Below are 15,491 nucleotides of genomic sequence, written 5' to 3'. Positions count from 1 at the left end.
AAAGTTCACTGATTCAGCAGTATAAGTCCAGTGGTACTGCTATATTACAAAGTTCACTGATTCTGCAGTATAAGTCCAGTGGTACTGCAATATTACTAAGTTCACTGATTCTGCAGTATAAGTCCAGTGGTACTGCTATATTACAAAGTTCACTGATTCTGCAGTATAAGTCCAGTGGTACTGCAATATTACAAAGTTCACTGATTCTGCAGTATAAGTCCAGTGGTACTGCAATATTACAAAGTTCACTGATTCTGCAGTATAAGTCCATTGGTACTGCAATATTACAAAGTTCACTGATTCAGCAGTATAAGTCCAGTGGTACTGCTATATTACAAAGTTCACTGATTCAGCAGTATAAGTCCAGTGGTACTGCAATATTACAAAGTTCACTGATTCTGCAGTATAAGTCCATTGGTACTGCTATATTACAAAGTTCACTGATTCAGCAGTATAAGTCCAGTGGTACTGCAATATTACAAAGTTCACTGATTCTGCAGTATAAGTCCAGTGGTACTGCAATATTACAAAGTTCACTGATTCAGCAGTATAAGTCCAGTGGTACTGCTATATTACAAAGTTCACTGATTCTGCAGTATAAGTCCAGTGGTACTGCAATATTACTAAGTTCACTGATTCTGCAGTATAAGTCCAGTGGTACTGCTATATTACAAAGTTCACTGATTCTGCAGTATAAGTCCAGTGGTACTGCTATATTACAAAGTTCACTGATTCAGCAGTATAAGTCCAGTGGTACTGCAATTTTACAAAGTTCACTGATTCTGCAGTATAAGTCCATTGGTACTGCTATATTACAAAGTTCACTGATTCAGCAGTATAAGTCCAGTGGTACTGCTATATTACAAAGTTCACTGATTCTGCAGTATAAGTCCAGTGGTACTGCAATATTACTAAGTTCACTGATTCTGCAGTATAAGTCCAGTGGTACTGCTATATTACAAAGTTCACTGATTCTGCAGTATAAGTCCAGTGGTACTGCAATATTACAAAGTTCACTGATTCTGCAGTATAAGTCATACTTGCCAACTTTTCCTCGTTGGCTTCAGGGAGATCCCGGGTATGTGGGCGTGGCTTGACGAATCGCATCATTTTGGCCCTACCCCCTAAACGATTGCCACAATTTTGGCCAATTACAGCAGGGGGCAGGGGTTATATGAAGCGATATTTACGTCATTAAGCACCCCCCCATCTATTGTGGGGGGAGAACTAGGAGGCTGCCCTGCTCTCCCGGGAGGCCTCCCAGAAATGTGGGCGTCTCCCGGACATTCTGGGAGAGTAGGCAACTATGCGTTAAAGAAAAGCAGCTAATGAATCTCTAGAGACTGAAGTGTCTTTTACATTTCTGTCTCCATTACTGAAGTCATGTTGTCTTACCTGTCAGTCTTTGATTAAATCTTGGTCTCCATGAAAATGGCCACCTCCATAGGCATCAATACATGGACATAGGACACAATTTCTGAACTGTGTCATCATGCCACAGATGGCGAAGCCAACCCCGTCTTGTACTGGTTCAGCATCAGGGAGAATGCCAGACTCTTCAGGGAGTGAGGGAGATCACCCCTATTTCAGGGAGTCTCCCTGACATTCAGGGAGAGTTGGCAAGTATGGTATAAGTCCATTGGTACTGATATATTACAAAGTTCACTGATTCAGCAGTATAAGTCCAGTGGTACTGCAATATTACAAAGTTCACTGATTCAGCAGTATAAGTCCAGTGGTACTGCAATATTACAAAGTTCACTGATTCTGCAGTATAAGTCCATTGGTACTGCTATATTACAAAGTTCACTTATTCAGCAGTATAAGTCCATTGGTACTGATATATTACAAAGTTCACTGATTCAGCAGTATAATTCCAGTGGTACTGCAATATTACTAAGTTCACTGATTCTGCAGTATAAGTCCAGTGGTACTGCTATATTACAAAGTTCACTGATTCTGCAGTATAAGTCCAGTGGTACTGCAATATTACAAAGTTCACTGATTCTGCAGTATAAGTCCAGTGGTACTGCAATATTACAAAGTTCACTGATTCTGCAGTATAAGTCCATTGGTACTGATATATTACAAAGTTCACTGATTCAGCAGTATAAGTCCAGTGGTACTGCAATATTACAAAGTTCACTGATTCAGCAGTATAAGTCCAGTGGTACTGCAATATTACAAAGTTCACTGATTCTGCAGTATAAGTCCATTGGTACTGCTATATTACAAAGTTCACTTATTCAGCAGTATAAGTCCATTGGTACTGATATATTACAAAGTTCACTGATTCAGCAGTATAATTCCAGTGGTACTGCTATATTACAAAGTTCACTGATTCAGCAGTATAAGTCCAGTGGTACTCTCCTGTGCCGCATATAATTTTTAAAGGCTTTGCCGAGTGTGTGTGGCTTAGGGGTACGCTCTCTTGTGCTACATATAATGGAAAACAAAAATTTGGAGGATAAAGTAGGGAAAGATCAAGACCCACTTCCTCCTAATGCTGAAGCTGCTGCCACTAGTCATGACATAGACGATGAAATGCCATCAACGTCGTCTGGCAAGCCCGATGCCCAATCTCCTAGTACTGGGCATGTAAAATCCAAAAAGCCCAAGTTCTCAAAAAGTAGCAAAAAGAGAAATTTAAAATCCTCTGAGGAGAAACGTAAAGTTGGCAATATGCCATTTACGACACGTAGTGGCAAGGAACGGCTTGGGCCCTGGCCCGTGTTCATGACTAGTGGTCCAGCTTCACCCAAGGATCTAAGCCCTCCTCCTCCCCCCCACAAAAAATTTAAGAGAGTTGTGATGTCAGCAACAACAACAAAACAGCAAAGAACTCTGCCTTCTAAACAGATGACATCACAAATCCCCAAGGCGAGTCCAAGGGTGTTGGTGGTTGTGAAGCCTGACCTTCCCATCACTGTACGGGAAGAGGTGGCTCCATCCAGCATTTGCAGCACACCCTCTGCATATGTTGCAGGGATCACCCACAGTGTAGATCCAGATTTGGATAATCAAGGTGTCAATGTTGTACACCGGGAGGAGGCTATTGATGTAGCTGGCGCTGTGGAGGAACTTGATGATGAGGATGGTGATGTGGTTATTGTAAATGAGGCACCAGGGGGGGAAACAGCTGATGTCCATGGGATGAAAAAGCCCATCATCATGCCTGGTCAGAAGACCAAAAAATGCACCTCTTCGGTCTGGAGTTATTTTTATCCAAATCCGGACAACCAATGTATGGCCATATGTAGCTTATGTAAAGCTCAAATAAGCAGGGGTAAGGATCTTGCCAACCTAGGGACATCCTCCCTTATACGTCACCTGAATAACCTTCATAGTTCAGTGGTTAGTTCAGGAACTGGGCGTCATCAGTACAGGGACACCTAAATCCCTTGGTCCTGTTGGATACACACCACCAACACCCTCCTCGTCAATTTCCTACACGATCTCCATCAGATTTAGTACTGCAGGCCATGTCACCAGCCAGACTGAGTCCTCTTCTATACGGGATTCATCCGAGGAATCCTGCAGCGGTACGCCTACTACTGCCACTGCTGCTGTTGCTGCTGTTAGTCGGTCATCTTCCCAGAGGGGAAGTCGTAAGACCGCTACGTCTTTCACAAAACAATTGACCGTCCAACAGTTGTTTGCCATGACCACAAAATATGATAGTAGTCACCCTATTGCAAAGCCTATAACTGCGGCTGTAACTGCTATGTTGGTGTTAGACGTGCGCCCGGTGTCCGCCATCAGTGAAGTGGGATTTAGAGGGTTGATGGAGGTATTGTGTCCCCGGTACCAAATCCCGTCGAGATTCCACTTCATGAGGGAAATTATTTCGCAGTGGCTTGCCCCACTTAGACTGTCCTGGGGATTTGTGGTGTCAGACAACGCCAGTAACATTGTGCGGGCATTGCATATGGGCAATTTCCAGCACGTCCCATGTTTTGCCCACACCGTTAATTTGGTGGTGCAGCATTACCTCAAGAGTGACAGGGGTGTGCAGGAGATGCTTGCGGTGGCCCGCAAAATTGCTGGACACTTTCGGCATTCTGCCAGTGCCTACCGCAGACTCGAGGCACATAAAAAAAGCCTGAACCTGCCCTGCCATCACCTCAAACAAGAGGTTGTGACGCGCTGGAACTCCACCACCAGTTCCGACACTGCCAGCTTGAGTCAGGTGATTCCCCTGATCAGGCTGTTGCAGAAGCAGCTGGAGAAAGTGAGGGAGGAGCTGGTAAACCATTGCGATTCCACCAAGCATGTAGCTCTTGTGGATGAAGCCCTTCGTACGCTTTGCCAGGATCCGCGGGTGGTAACTATTTTAAAGTCAGAGGAATACATTCTGGCCACCGTTCTCGATCCTCGGTTTAAAGCGTATGTTTTGTCTCTGTTTCCGGCGGACACAAGTCTGCAGCGGTGCAAAGACCTGCTGGTCAGGAGATTGTCCTCTGAAGAGGACCGTGACATGCCAACAGCTCCACCCTCATTTACTTCCACATCTGTGGCTGCGAGGAAAAAGCTCAGTTTTCCTAAAAGACCCGCTGGCGGGGATGCTAATAACATCTGGTCTGGACTGAAGGACCTGCCAACCATTGCAGACATGTCTACTGTTGCTGCATTAGATGCTGTCACAATAGAAAAAATGGTGGAGGATTATTTTGCTGACACCATCCAAATAGACATGTCAGACAGTCCATATTGTTACTGGCAGGAAAAAAAGGCAGTTTGGAAGCCCCTGTACAAACTGGCTCTATTTTACCTGAGTTGTCCCCCCTCCAGTGTGTACTCGGAAAGAGTTTTTAGTGCAGCGGGGAACCTGGTCAGTGAGCGGCGAAGGAGGTTGCTTCCTCAGAATGTTGAAAAAATTATGTTCATAAAAATGAATTATCAATTCCTCAATGAAGTACAGCACTGCCCCCAAGATAGTACAGAGGGACCTGTGGTTGTGGAGTCCAGCGGGGACGAATTGATAATGTGTGAGGAGGAGGAAGTACACACTGTAGGGGGAGAGGAATCAGAGGTTGAGGATGAGGATGACATCTTGCCTCAGTAGAGCCTGTTTAGTTTGTACAGGGAGAGATGAATAGCTTTTTTGGTGTGGGGGCCCAAACAAACCAATCATTTCAGCCACAGTTGTTTGGTAGGCCCTGTCGCTGAAATGATTGGTTTGTTAAAGTGTGCATGTCCTATTTCAACAACATAAGGGTGGGTGGGAGGGCCCAAGGACAATTCCATCTTGCAACTCTTTTTTTGCCATTATGTGACCATTCAACAGTCGTTTGCCATGAGCACAAAGTAAAACAAAATTAAAACAAATTCAACAAATTAAACCAAAAGTAAAATGCCCTGTCATAATCAAAAACAAGAGGTATTGATGTGCTAGAACTACTGTAGCGTTTATAAGTTATAAACACTACACTTGAAAGCTTGAGCCTTTAATAGAAAAAGTCACTCTTCATTGCACGAATATTTGCAACAGGGACAGTTTTTTTGTTAACAAAGTCAACAAATAACACTTCGACCCTGTCTGTCTTTCACATACTTGATGATATTTCAATGATGAATGCTCTGTACCATGGTCGTCTAAAACAAGAGTTATTGACGTGCTATAACTACTGTAGTTTTTATAAATTATAAACACTACACTTGAAAGTTGGAGGAGGTATTGTGGCCCCGGTACCAAATTGGGTACCGGGGCCACTCCACTATGCAGTCCAGATAGAGGCGTATCAGATATTAAACAACGTTGACTGTTGCTGCCAAATCATAAATGAATGAAAATGACCTGTCATCGTCAAAAACAAGAGGTATTGACACGCTCGAACTACACCCTGTATATGCTGCAGAGGATGTAGGAGCAGGCAGCTGTGCAGTGGAATTCAGACCATTTGAAGGCGGAGGTATTGTGGCCCCGGTACCAAATTGTGTACCGGGACCACTGCACTATGCAGTCCAGAAAGCTACCTCGGTGAAACGTTTTGGACTAAAAACAATATTGTGAGGTGTGAGGTGTTCAGAATAGACTGGGAATTAGTGGAAATGATTGTTATTGAATGTTATTGAGGTTAATAATAGCGTAGGAGTGAAAATAAACCCAAAAACTTGATTTTAACACTTTTTATGTTTTTTTCAAAATAAATCCGAATCCAAAACCTTAAATCCGAACCAAAACCTTTCGTCAGGTGTTTTGCAAAACAAATCCGAACCCAAAACCTCAAGCAAATCCGAATCCAAAACACAAAACACGAAACACCAAAAGTGGCCAGTGCACATCCCTATTATTATCATGCTCTGTATTAATAACCCGAAATAGGTAAGTTTGCAATAAGGATATCTGACTTTCTGGGCCACCGTCAAGTCAACAAGGTAGTTAATAAAAAGATTGAAAATGACAGAGTGACTATACACACCTCAGTGACAATGTTTTTCATGACACTAAACGCTGTATCAGACAGGACTCTGGCAGGATTAAGAGGGTGATCACTATTCAGTGGAATCTACATTAGCAGCAAGCACAACAGTGTACTACATAGAAGAGTCAGCTATGTCCACTGAGTGTCAGGCAGGATGGAGTGGTTGTCAGTGGAGTGTTCAGTAGCCCCAGGAGACTATACATGACTGGCCATATCTGGTTCTTTGGCTATGGAATACCACCAGGTCTGTGCTTACAAATTATAGGCAATACATAAGAAATGGTTAAAAGTCTAAATTAGTGATGAAAGTGTTAAGATTTCTATTTTATAATCACATACAAATGTTTATAGTTGTTTTTAAAGTGATAAGAAGGTCTCAATTTAATTTGCCACTTAAGAGAGCAGAATGACTAAGCAGATCCTCCCGCTTATTACTAACATTGCCTTGTGCCATTCCTGCCACTCCAGTCCTTATTACAGGTGGTCACTGCTGCCTCTGTGACAGGGCAGTAATACATTGCTTGTATCTGCTGTCTAATAGAGCAGCCAAAAATACTGTGCATGTTTAAATACTAACAACACATCAGTCAGTACATAGAAACTATAGTGTGTGTAACCACCGCTGTGGGAATGTCCTCATCTGTACAGCAATGAAATAAACAAATATTGCTGTATGTCTGTGCACAATTTATCCAACAATCAGTAAATCACAGATGTAACACCTAATCTAATAACCAGTATATCACAGATATAACACTTTATTTAATAATCAGTATATCAATGATATAATACCTTATCTAATAATCAGTATATCACAAATGTAACACCTAATCTAATAATCAGTATATCACAGATGTAACACCTAATCTAATAATCAGTATATCACAAATGTAACACCTAATCTAATAATCAGTATATCACAGATGTAACACCTAATCTAATAATCAGTATATCACAAATGTAACACCTAATCTAATAATCAGTATATCACAAATGTAACACTTTATTTAATAATCAGTATATCACAGATGTAACACCTAATCTAATAATCAGTATATCACAGATGTAACACTTTATTTAATAATCAGTATATCACAGATGTAACACCTAATCTAATAATCAGTATATCACAGATGTAACACTTTATTTAATCAGTATATCACAAATGTAACACCTAATCTAATAATCAGTATATCACAAATGTAACACCTAATCTAATAATCAGTATATCACAAATGTAACACCTAATCTAATAATCAGTATATCACAAATGTAACACCTAATCTAATAATCAGTATATCACAAATGTAACACCTAATCTAATAATCAGTATATCACAAATGTAAAAACTAATCTAATAATCAGTATATCACAAATGTAGCACTTTATTTAATAATCAGTATATCACAGATGTAACACCTAATCTAATAATCAGTATATCACAGATGTAACACCTAATCTAATAATCAGTATATCACAGATGTAACACTTTATTTAATAATCAGTATATCACAGATGTAACATCTAGTAATCAGTATATTTAGATATAGATGCTTGCCTCATGTGTGATATACTAGTTATTGTATTAAGTGTTAGCGCATACACAGGGATCAGTTCCTTACTTTATTCATAGTTGCCTCCTGTCCATGCTTCACTTATGGGAGATGAGGAGGGGGGTATAAAAAGAAGAGGTGGGTGACCTGATGATCCTATTTGCATCATCAAGTGGTCAGGGCACTTATTTCGTTATCATGTCCATCTACACAGTGTCCACTGAGGTGGGCGAGGATTGAGGATGCAATTTACACTGTCAAGTGGGCAGGCCAATTGGTATGATAAACCTAAATTCATTATCATGCCTCTGCCTACTCAATGTTCTCTGAGATAGGCAGGGCTTGAAGATAATATTTTCATCATCACAGCACGTCCTCACTATAGGTGCAAGCATGTAATAAAAATTGCCCACTTGCTCATCAGTCTAGGACAGTGGTTCCCAAACTTTCTCAGCTCAAGGCACCCTTAGGGTCACCATAATTTTTCCAAGGCACCTCTAAGCAAAAATAATTACTGGGTAGTCCCGTTTTTTAAGTAGTTGGGTCAAAATGACGTAAGATGTATTTAGACCCCTTCACCATCACATTGTGCCCCTTTATCATATCACTCTGTGTCCCCCTCTTCGCCATCTCACACCCTGTGTCCCCCTCTTCGCCATCTCACTCTGACCCCCCTTCAGCGTCTCTCTCGGTCCCCCTCCTTCAGCGTCTCTCTCTGTCCCCCTCCTTTAGTGTCTCTGTGCCCTCCTCCTTCAGCGTCTCTGTCCCCCTCCTTCAGCATCTCTCTCTGCCCTCCTCCTTCAGCGTCTCTCTGTCCCCCTCCTTCAGTGTCTCTCTGCCCTCCTCCTTCAGTGTCTCTCTTTGTCCCCCTTCTTCAGTGTCTCTCTCTGTCCCCCTCCTTTAGTGTCTCTCTATCCCCCTCCTTCAGCATCTCTCTGCCCTCCTCCTTCAGTGTCTCTCTCTGCCCTCCTCCTTCAGTGTCTCTCTCTGTCCCCCTCCTTCAGCGTCTGTCCCCCTCCTTTAGCCTGTCTCTTTGTCCCCCTCCTTCAGCCTGTCGCTCTGTGCCCCCTTCAGCCTCTGTGTCCCCTTTCAGTGTCTCTCTGTCCCCTTCAGCCTCTCTGTGTCCCCCTTCAGCGTCTCTCTCTGTCCCCCTTCAGTGTCTCTCTGTCCCCTTCAGCCTGTGTCCCCCTTCAGCCTCTCTCTCTGTCCCCCTTCAGCCTCTCTGTCTCCCTTCAGCCTCTCTCTGTCCCCCTTCAGCCTCTCTGTGTCTCCCTTCAGCCTCTCTCTGTCCCCTTCAGCCTCTCAATGTCCCCTTCAGCCTCTCTCTGTCCCCTTCAGCCCCTCTCTGTCCCCTTCAGCCTCTCTCTGTCCCCTTCAGCGTCTATCTGTCCCCTTCAGCCTCTCTCTGTCCCCTTCTGCGTCTATCTGTCCCCTTCAGCCTCTCTCTGTCCGCTTCAACGTCTCTCTGTCCCCTTCAGCCTCTCTCTGTCCCCTTCAGCCTCTCTCTGTCCCCTTCAGCGTCTATCTGTCCCCTTCAGCGTCTCTCTGTCCCCTTCAGCGTCTATCTGTCCCCTTCAGCGTCTCTCTGTCCCCTCCAGCCTCTCTCTGTCCCCTTCAGCCTCTCTCTGTCCCCTTCAGCGTCTATCTGTCCCCTTCAGCGTCTCTCTGTCCCCTTCAGCCTCTCTCTGTCCCCTTCAACGTCTCTCTGTCCCCTTCAGCCTCTCTCTGTCCCCTTCAGCCTCTCTCTGTCCCCTTCAGCGTCTCTCTATCCCCTTCAGCGTCTATCTGTCCCCTTCAGCGTCTCTCTGTCCCCTTCAGCCTCTCTCTGTCCCCTTCAGCGTCTATCTGTCCCCTTCAGCGTCTATCTGTCCCCTTTAGCGTCTATCTGTCCCCTTCAGCGTCTCTCTGTCCCCTTCAGCGTCTCTCTGTCCCCTTCAGCCTCTCTCTGTCCCCTTCAGCCTCTATCTGTCCCCTTCAGCGTCTATCTGTCCCCTTCAGCGTCTCTCTGTCCCCTTCAGCCTCTCTCTGTCCCCTTCAGCCTCTCTCTGTCCCCTTCAGCGTCTATCTGTCCCCTTCAGCGTCTCTCTGTCCCCTTCAGCGTCTCTCTGTCCCCTTCATCCTCTCTCTGTCCCCTTCAGCCTCTCTCTGTCCCCTTCAGCGTCTCTCTGTCCCCTTCAGCGTCTCTCTGTCCCCTTCATCCTCTCTCTGTCCCCTTCAGCGTCTATCTGTCCCCTTCAGCGTCTCTCTGTCCCCTTCAGCCTCTCTCTGTCCCCTTCATCCTCTCTCTGTCCCCTTCAGCGTCTATCTGTCCCCTTCAGCGTCTATCTGTCCCCTTCAGCGTGTCTCTCAGTGCCCCCCTTCACTTACCTTCTTCCCTGACGTCTTCTCTGCTGCTGCTCACTGAGGCTGCCGGACATGATGAGGTCACGCTCCCGGCAGTCAGTGAGAAGGAGGATCCGGCGCTGGATGATGGGTAAGTTGTTGTTTTTTTGTTTGTTTTTTCTATTTTCTTTTTTTTTCTCTAGGCGATCGCGGCACCCCTGTGACAGCGCCGCGGCACCCCAGGGAGCCGCGGCGCACAGTTTGGGAACCGCCGGTCTAGGAGATCTCACCCTCATCCGTGAGACTTGTGGATATCAGGAACAGTAGGCAACTATAACTATATTACTGTGTAAAGAATTAACCTCATGGTCTTTTCAGTGGCATAGCAGGGGTGATAACATAAGTGATGGGCGGATGTTGGAGCAGGCTTTAGCCACTTTGTAAGGACATTAGATTATATTCTGTTTCACGTTTTTTTTTTATCTTTTTGTTTCTTCAGTTATATTTATTATTTAGGTTGTGTGACATTTGAAATAGGGGGGCTTAATGGCTTAGGGAAAGGCAGCACATAAGTGGACTGAACGCATGGCTGTTCATTCATGTATATGTTACAAGTGAATGTTTCAGCTTCACTTAAACTTAGGTTTTCTTGTACATTCATGGAACAGAGAAGGAATAGCAACATACTTGGAAATGTAATAATTAAAGAGAGTCAGTGCCTGATTCAAAGCGGAACACTACTTGAGCGTAAGTAGCTGTTTAGAAAAAAAGCGCAGAACATGAACGTAGGTCCGACCATATTCATATCCAAGCAGATCTCAAGATATGTTTCCGATGTAACTCTGGGTGTAGGTACACTCTGCCTAAATGTTACTTGCCGCATGTTAACAGACAGAACAGACTGCAGTATTTGCACAAGCTTATTTGCAATATAAGGTCACATCAGAGCACATGCAAAAAAAATTATATTATAAAATAAATGAACAACTGTGAACAGTATAATCATTAATAAAAATATTTATTTATTTTACATTAAATACATAAACCAGGATGTTCTTAAAAGCATGTATATACAATGCATTTTCAAAACTCTCTTGCATAAGCATGTGCTGAGTTATCTAGTGGCCTGGGCCTGATTAAGGGTTCAGACCGCCCTAGGCTAATATACTCGTAGCGCCCCCTCGCCTTCCAAAAACAGGCAGTAACTAAAAATGAACAGTTTATGTTCCCATGTTTTTTAAACGCAGCTCCAATTGACTTTTTGAAAGGGTCAGGGCAATCTTTGTCACTCATTTTCAGTTCATTAAAATCAGAACTGTATAGCAGAATGGAGGTACGAATGAGCACTACTGAGGGTGAAGATTTGAAGGGGGCAGTCATGTCTGCTCCTGTCGCTGCCCTTGCCTTCCTACTCACTTATCCTCAAGCACCCCACAAGGATCACTCGGGGTATATTTATTAAACTGCCGGCTTGAAAAAGTGGAGATGTTGCCTATAGCAACCAATCAGATTCTAGCTGTCACATTGTAGACTGTACTAAATAAATGATAACTAGAATCTGATTGGTTGCTATAGGCAACATGATCACTTTTTCAAACCCGCAGTTTAGTAAATATACCCCTCATTGTCTTCAGTCTTTATAATTGGAATATGTCAAGATAAAAACCTTACTACATTTTTCTTTCATGTTTTCTTTTTACTTTGGAGAACAACTCTTATATTTTAAAATTAATTTCAGTTTATGCCTCTCCTTGTCACAATTTTGCACCCTCTAAAAAATGTTGCGCTCCCAAAAAGCCTTGCGCCATAGGATAAAGCCTAATCAGCCTATTGGCTATTCAGGCCCTGCTAGTGACACACATAGATGTACTTTTCCAAACAAAGACTATGCCCTGTCAGTCATCACTATCAGTCGGCACTTACACCTGTCCTGTGGCTGGTGCAAATGATAAGGATGAAACTAAGTGTACTTAAGAGAAACCCAAGACTTGAATCATCCGCATCCACGCTGACCCAACCTCGGCACTCTCTCACTGTACATTGCCTACATCCATCTGCCCCTTCCCATCACTGTTCCACCATTCAAGTCATAGGTAGTGGTGTTACTTGCGCTCAGACATGAATTGCATGCAGTTGCATTCATTGGAGTAAGGTCTGTTTGTGATCATGCACGGAGCTATTCCATGCCAGAGACGGCATGAAAACAGACTTACATCCGAACATGAACCAGGTCCAGAGTCTTTACTTAGCTTATTAGGTTGTAAAACAGGTACAAGTATTAAGAATGTTTGCTGGAAATCCTGGAAAATCCACACTAAAATGCCACGCCTTATTCATTGCACTGGGAGAATGATTTCATATTGTGCGGTAAGAGATTTAAACTAGATTGAAGGGGTGGAGGGTGCACATATTGGGGGAAAGTTCCTGGGTTTGCGGATGGCCCAGAGCTTTTATATCATCCAAAAGCTTCTTGATTTTTTTAACACATCTGTAGAGATTCTGAAGATCAAGTGTTGGCCATTAATTTTTCTCGGATGGCATTTTTTTATAGTTTAGACTCTGTTTACACAGGAATTTATATATGCACAGACACCAGTACACAGGCGCGGGCTGGCAAATATCAGCCCGGGGGGGGGCGCACAGGCCGCATCACTTGTCATGTGATGCGGCCGCCTGTGTGCTGCCACGGCTGCATCGCGTGTTCTGTGATGCGGCCGCCGGTAATATTAAGGTAATCTTGCATCGGGGGAGGGACGACTGAGCAGCCCAGGGGGGGCGATGCCCCCCGGCCCAGCCAGTACAATGGGATGAGCTCAGCATTTATAAATTTAAAATGAAAAACCAGGACACCTATCAATCATCACTCATCACTTTGCCAGCATACCTCCAATAGTTCATGCTTACCTGCAAGTCCTACACTCCAGAAACACTACATTAAATCTGGATAGTCAGTGATGCATATTGATACGTATATGGTGTCACCGGCCTGGAACCAGGAACCTCCAAATCCAGTTCCAGCAACAATTTCTGAATGACCAGTAATGTGGCAGATTTGGCCACAAGCGAGTCCCCGAATCTACACATCCACATATCTGGTTGTGTGATGGATTCGTGGACGGACCAGATCTGCAAACATCTCCACATTTTATATGTGTCATTTTATTAAACTAGGCCTTAATCAGTAGGGACTATGTTTATGCAGTCATTCATATTTGGATAATGTCAATCATCAGTAATATCAATGCCAAAACCCCTGAAAATTGTCTCTAGTGAGGAGTGTTAGATTTGGGTCACAGTCACAGTGGTTTACCCCATTACATTCTAGTTAGATATATTCTAATTTCACAGAAATAAAGCTCGGTTTGAGTCAAACACGTTGAGTTAAACAATGCTAAATAAGGTAGTACCAACCAACCACAACCCTACCAAGCAAACCTATGGCAAATTTACTGGAAATGGTCTATTAAGTGGCCAAAGTAGTTTTGTCTCTGACACAGAGTGGAGGCAGCCATTTTGTGGACGGAGCCAATATTCATTAGAATGGTGTCTGTCATCTCACATGGAGCCAGTACCGTCACACAGGCATAAGGAATAACAGGTACACTTTAAATGGCTTTGGAATATTTGCATTAGTCTGGTTACTCATTACACCGTTACTTACAGGATAATGTCTATAATACCTGGATACTCTTATAGTATTCTTTTTCAGATACTATTTATGGTATACAGACCATACGACATTTTATCCACATATATGAAGTTTAAGCATCATTTTCTGCTTACTTTAAGTTATGTAAGCTTAAATTCTCAGTTCCCCTTGTGCAGGAACTGTGCAGCCCGTAGTAAGACAAAATTTTTAGTGAAATTATATGTGCACGTCTCCTCTACTGTCGGAAGTCAGTGTGGTTTTTACTACTACCTGATGATGTGTGCTGAAAGGAAATAGTCTAGTAGACTAAATAGTCTGTGTGTGGAAACATTCTTGTATTGATAGACAAACATTCATTTTATAAATCTGTGATGTTATTTTTGTGTTTTATTCATTGATTATGTTCAACAGCCCCTATATCCTATATATCATGTGTACATGGTCCAGTGAGCCCCAGATGTGAGCAAACTTTGTGCCAAATGGCCAGACATGATTATTAAAGAAAAGTTTAGATCTATTTGTAGCCCCAAGCCCTCTATGCCCTACCCCTTTCTCCATTATTTTACTGATAAAATTAGACCAAGGGGTATATTTACTAAATGGCAGGTTTGAAAAAGTGGAGATGTTGCCTATAGCAACCAATCAGATTCTAGTTGTCATTTATTTAGTGCATTCTACAAAATGAAAGCTAGAATGTGATTGGTTGCTATAGGCAACATCTCCACTTCTCCAAACCCACAGTTTAGTAAATCTAGCCCTAAGTATCAAATAAATACAATTATAAGAGAAAAAAGTAATATATATAACTATGCTTGCCTTCTTTCTGGTCCCATAGGGCATGTCCAAGGAACAAGTACGGTGAAGGAGGGGGAGGGGTGAGACTGCGATCTGCATCCTCATGGCCTGCCACCTGCTGCACAACAACACAATTCTCTTCTTTGTGCAGCGGTACTCTGCATGTCCACTTCAGAAGAAAGTGATGTAGGATCCAGGAGGGTAGCCTACTCTGCTCGGAGGACTCCCAAAAATTCGGAAGTCTCCAAGACATTCCCAGAAAAGTGCTGCATATACTATATTTGCTTAATAAGTGCACGTCTTTAAGTGAGTGCATCTACTTGCACACATCTTAACTGCACCCAAGGTTTTCATTGCTTGGGTATAAGAGCACATCAAAATGCGCTGTCCTATGTATGTGCAACTGGAAGGCACAAGAGGCATCCATAAATCCAGCATCTCCAACCAGGTATAAAAATGAAGTTCCTCTACAGGATGAAAAATCTGATGTGCCCCTATTAGTGTGTCATCTCCATAGCTCTATCTCATTTAAATAATCTTGTCCGGCAAGATGAAACCTTGTTGCATGTTGGTGCAAACGTGGCCGCACTCATGCACTTAATCCTCACACAACAACAAAAAACCCCTAATCTGCCCAACTTCTCCCATCGGCTGGGGCAAACTCTTTGCAACCCTGTAGGTGCTGCCATTTTCCCCTGCAAATCCATGCATCTTCCCATAAATCCTGATACACATGCACAAATGTAA

At 43.3% G+C, this 15,491-nt stretch overlaps 1 protein-coding gene across 1 annotated transcript in view; it reads right to left on the bottom strand.

Moving 5' to 3' along the window:
* The window catches only part of LOC142151570 (STE20-like serine/threonine-protein kinase), a 57,915-nt gene that overhangs the window by 41,137 nt on the left and 1,287 nt on the right, over positions 1-15,491 (bottom strand). The gene's annotated exons all lie outside the window — the stretch shown is intronic.

The sequence above is a fragment of the Mixophyes fleayi genome, chromosome 4 (assembly GCF_038048845.1).
Source record: "Mixophyes fleayi isolate aMixFle1 chromosome 4, aMixFle1.hap1, whole genome shotgun sequence".
Taxonomy (NCBI): domain Eukaryota; kingdom Metazoa; phylum Chordata; class Amphibia; order Anura; family Limnodynastidae; genus Mixophyes; species Mixophyes fleayi.
This window is presented reverse-complemented; position numbering and strand designations above follow the sequence as displayed.